Genomic DNA, 5,797 nt, shown 5'->3' with positions numbered 1-5,797 from the left:
GGATTTGATTCTCAAGGAGACCCAGTTGCCTTCATTCAGTTCTCATGGTCAAGACCTGTGTACCAGCCAGGCACCCTTCAAATGCAAGTTATGTACAATAGCATTCAAGTTTCCAAAAACACACTAAATTCACCAATATGTAAATTGTTTTTTAGGTAAACCAAAGGGCACTTATAAAATACTTTGGTCTCAAAAAGGGTAAAGATGTCCCCTTCCACCCAAAGGTACCAGCAAGAATTGAACAAAAATAGATTAAAAGTAAATTTAGGGGGCTGGGGTTGTGGCCTAGAATGTTGCCTAGAACGTATGAGGCACTGGGTTCAATCCTCAGCACCACGCAAATAAATAAATAAATAAAGATATTGTGTCCATCTACAACAAAAATAGATTTTTTTTAAAAAAAAAGTAAATTTAGAATAAGGAATTAAAAAGTTGGAGCTTCCACTTTTTTAAAAAAAGTTTCTGACAATACTGAAGTGAAATAAATGGTGTACTTTAAAGTTCTTGATTGAGTATAGGATAATGTGCTTATTATTGTAGGTACTGAAATTTATCATATTTATAAATTTATCATATCAAAATAAAATTCAGTTGTAACATAGTTTTTCTTAACTTCAAAATTAAATATTTCTTGCTGTATATGGTTTATTGTGATAAATTGTCATTACATCCACACATAGTAGCAAGCTCCATGGTTGAAACTCACAAATTCATGTTCCCAGAGGTAGAATGCAGGAGTAGGACTAGATCATGTCAGGGACTGCACTTTCAAAACACTCATGATGCAAAAGATGATGGTTTGAAAATTAAAAACAAAACAAAACAAAACAAACTGGCCCTTTAGTGCATATAGTTTGAGAAGCACTGGTCTAGAATGTTACTTACTACATAATAGCTACTAAACATTACTTGATGAATGAACAAGATGGTGCCACTGCTTGGTAAAAAATATTTCCTTGTATCAGTGCAATGTAATGTGTGTGATTATTTGCTTGTCCAGTGGCCATCTATTATATATGATAAGATGAATAAGCATTGGGTTAGGACTTACTGACCTTGTGATCTGCCTCCTGGTCAGCCAATCTTTCTCAACTTCATTCAAGTTTGGATGAAACAGTGAATGTGAAAGTGCTTTTTGTAAAACTGAATTTACAAATGTTAGTATTTATTGTTCCTAACATTTTTTGTTCTTCTCCATAAAATATGAATTATGAAAAACTAAAGAATACTGATTAGGAATATATAACACAGAAAGAGAGTATAGTCATTAAGTAAAAGTTGGTTTGACTTAAATCCCAGTTCTCTACTGGCTAACACTTCTCCACATTATTGTTATTTTCACATTGTATTACAACAAAATCCTGAAGTACCTTCTGAACCATCAGGTACAGACTACATTACTTTTAATGTAGTTTTAGTCAAGTGTATTTTACAGTATTTTAACTTTTTAAAAATTATTAAAAGTGGGGCTGGGGCTTAGAGATAGAGCGCTCACCTGGCATGCGTGAGGCATTGGGTTCAATCCTCGGTGCCACATAAAAATAAAATAAAGGTATTGTGTCCACCTACAACTAAAAAATTTATTAAAGATTATAAAAATGAATATGGTCACACAGTATCAGACAATAATATTAACCAAATCTTTCTACTCATACCAAGAAAAGTTTAATAAGTACTATAGATGCCCACATATATGATGTTTTCTCCAAAATTATCCACTAGAAAAGAGGGAGATGCTTTATATTTCTTACCACATCATTTCAGAGCTCTCTTTCAATTACCTATCTTTGACAGCAAAGCACTGCCTGGAGGAAAAAAAAAAAAAAAAACAGTAGCATGGTAATTATCTCAATCAATGCTAGTCTTAGATGCTTTAAAGGTCACAAGAGAATTGCTAGAAAAGGTACTAACGAGGGGCTGGGATTGTAGCTCAGTGGAAGAGCACTTGCCTAGCATATATGAGGCACTGGGTTCGATACACGGCACCACATACAAATAGATGAAATAAACAAATAGATAAAATACAAGGTCCATCAACAACTAAAAAGTTTTTTTTTTTTTTTTAAAGAAAAAGGTAGTAAAGAAATTTAATATGACAGGGACACAAGGTTGGTTCAACATATGGAAATGTAATTCATCACATCAACAGACTTAAAGACAAGAATCACATGATTATCGTAATAGATGCAGAAAAAAAATTTGACAAAATACAACATCTATTCATGTTCAAAACACTAGAAAAACTAGGGCTAGTAGGAACATACCTCAACTTTGTACAAGCTATCTATGCTAACCCCAAAGCCGACATCATTCTAAATGGAGAAAAAATGAAAACAATACCTCTAAAAATGGGAACAAGACAGGGATACCCACTTTCATCACTTTTACTTAACATAGTCCTGAAAACTGTAGCCAGAGCAATTACACAGAAGAAAGAAATTAAAGTGATAAGAATAGGAAAAGAAGGGGCTGGGGATGTGGCTCAAGTGGTAGGGCGCTCGCCTGGCATGCGTGCGGCCTGGGTTTGATCCTCAACACCACATACAAACAAAGATGTTGTGTCTGCCGAAAACTAAAAAAATAAATATTAAAAAGTTCTCTCTCTCTCTCTCTCTCTCTCTCTCTCTCTGTCTCTCACTCGCTCTTTGAAAAAAGAATAGGAAAAGAAGAACTCAAACTATCCCTATTTGCTGAAGACATGATTCTATATTTAGAAGACCACAAAAACTCCACCGGAAAACTTCTAGAACTAATAAATGAATTCACCAAAGTAGCAGAATATAAAATTAACACCCACAAATCAATTGCATTACTATTCATCAGTGATGAATCAACTTAATGAGAAATTAGGAACTCTATCCCATTCACAATAGCCTTGAAAAAAAAAATTTGGGAATCAATCTAACAAAAGAAGTAAAAGAACTCTTCAATTAAAACTACAGAACATTAAAGAAAGAAATTGAAGAAGACCTTAGAAAACAGAAAGACCTCCCATGTTCTTGGATAGACAGAATTAATATTGTCAAAATGCCCACACTACCATGGGGCTGGGGTTGTGGCTTAGTGATAGAGTGCTTGCCTAGCACATGCGAGGCCCTGGGCTCGATCCTTAGCACCACATAAAAATAAATTACTTAATTAAATAAAGATATTGTTTTCAACTATAATTTAAAAAAAACTGCCCATACTACCAAAAGTGCTATAGAGATTTAATGCAATTCCTATTAAAATTCCAATGACCTTCTTCATAGAAATAGAAAAAGCAGTCATGAAATTTATTTGGAAAAATAAGAGGCCCAGAATAGCCAAAGCAATCCTCAGTGAGAAAAGTAAAGATGGAGGCATCACAATAACAGACCTTAAATTATACTACAGAGCTATAGTAACAAAAATGGCATGCTATTGGCACCAAAACAGACATGAAGACCAATGGTACAGAATAGAAGACACAGATATAAAGTCACATAAATACAGTCATCTTATACTAGACAAAGTCATCATTAACATCATTAGAGAAAACATAGCATCTTCTGTAGCAGAATGAAATTGAACCCTTAGCTTTCACCCTACACAAAACTCAACTCTAGTGGATAAAGGAACTAGGTGTTAGACTGGAGACCCTAGTAGAAGTAGACTAGTAGTAGAAGAAAAAGTAGACCCAACTCTTCATTATGTTGACTTAGGAACCAACTGTCTCAACAAGACTTTAGGAAGTAAAATCAGGAATCAGTAAATGGGATGGTATCAAACTAAAAAGCCTTTTTAGAGCAAAGGAAACAATCAAAAATGTGAAGAAAGAGCCTACAGAATGGGAGAAATTCTTTGCCACCTGTACCTGAGATATAGCATTAATCTCCAGGACATATAAAGAACTCAAAAAACTTAACACCAAAAAACAAATAACCCAATCAATAAATGGCCAAAAGGACTGAATAGACACTCTACGGAAGAAGAAAAACGAATGGTCAACAAATATATGAAAAAATGTTCAATACCTCTAGAACCTGGAGAAATGCAAATTAAAATTACACTGAGATTTCATCTCACTCCAGTCAGAATGGTAATTATCAAAAGTACAAGCAACAATAAATGTTGGCAAGGATGTGGGGGAAAAGGTATACTCATACATTGCTGGTGAGACTGCAAATTGGAAAGCACTTTCCACTCTGGAAAGCAGCATGAAGTTTCCTCAGAAAATTTGGAATGGAACCACCATTTGACCCAGCTACCTCACTCCTTGGTTTATAATTAAAGGACTTAAAATCAGCATACTACAGTGACACAGCCACATCAATGTTTTTTGGCAGCTCAATTCACAATAGTTAAACTTTGGAACCAACCTAGGTGTCCTTCAACAGATAAATGGATAAAGAAAATGTGGTACTTATACATAATGGACTATTACTGAGACTTTAAGAAGAATGAGTTTATGACATTTGCTGGTAAAAGGATGGAACTGGAGACTATCATGCTAAATGAAATAAGCCAATCCCCCCCAAAACAAAGAATTTTCTCTCTGATATGTGAATGCTGACTCACAATAAGGGGCAGGTGGATAGAAGTCCACTGGATTAGACAAAGAGGAATGAAGGGAAAGGAGGGGAATTGGAATAAGAAAGTAGAATGAATTGGACATAACTTTCATATGTTCATATATGAATATATGACCAGTGTAACTCCACATCACATACAAGCACAAAAATGTGGAGTTATACTCCATCTGTTTGATATGTCAAACACATTCTACTGTCATGTATAGCTAAAAAGAACAAATAAAAAAATTTTAAGAAAAGAAACAAAATATAAACAAATAAATAAATTTAATATAAATTTAATAATTTATTCTTTACAATGGCTAGCATGGCTATCAGTGTAAACAAACTTAAAAAATAATACTGTATGTATTTGTGTTGTAAAAGTCAGGATAAATATATTAGAGGGCTAGGAGTGTAGTTCAATGGTAGAACACTTGCCTAGTATATGTGAGTGAGGCCGTGGGTTTAGTCCTCAGTACCGCACACCCAAACACACACACAAAAGCATCAGATGGCTGGGTGTGGTGGCATATGCTTGTAATCCCAGTGGCTCAGGAAGCTGAGGCAGGAGGATCATGAGTTCAAAGCCAGCCTTAGCAACTTAGTGATGCCCTTGGCAACTTAAGGAGATCCTGTCTCAAAATTAAAAAATAACAAAAGGGCTGGGGATGTGGCTCAGTGGTAAAGCGCTCTTGGGTCAATTCTTGATACCAAACAAAACAAAATAAAAGTATCAGATGTACTACTGAGCAAACAGATGATTTCCACGAGCATGTTATTTTGTCCTCCCACCCCCAAAAGTTATATGTTGAAGCCCTAACCCCCAATGTGCCTGTGTCTGGAGATAGGGACTTTAAAGGAGCAATTAAGGTTAAATGAGGTCATTGAGGTGAGCCCTAATCTAATGTGACTAGAGAAAAGGAAAACAGGACCCATTTGGGTATAGAGGAAAGACCATGAGCAGACTTAACAAGGAAGTAGCCATTTGCAAACCAGAAAGAAAGGCCTTTGAAGAAAACAGATCTGTTGACGCCTTGATCTTGGACTTCAGCCTCTAGAACTATGAAAAAAAATTTCTCTAAGTTACCCAGTTTGTAGAATTTTGCTATGGCAGTTTTAACAGACTAACAGATCATTCTATTTGCTGGTTTAAATGTGGAGTATCTCGAACAAGGTACATGGAAGGTCAGATGGTCTGCCCTGGAAAACTTCTAGATGATTTGGTGCCCCTACTGATGAGGAAGAAGATGGTGGTAAAGATG

This window comes from Callospermophilus lateralis, chromosome 6 (genome assembly GCF_048772815.1).
Source record: "Callospermophilus lateralis isolate mCalLat2 chromosome 6, mCalLat2.hap1, whole genome shotgun sequence".
In the NCBI taxonomy this organism is placed as follows: Eukaryota; Metazoa; Chordata; class Mammalia; order Rodentia; family Sciuridae; genus Callospermophilus; species Callospermophilus lateralis.
Note: the sequence above shows the minus strand (reverse complement) of the source record.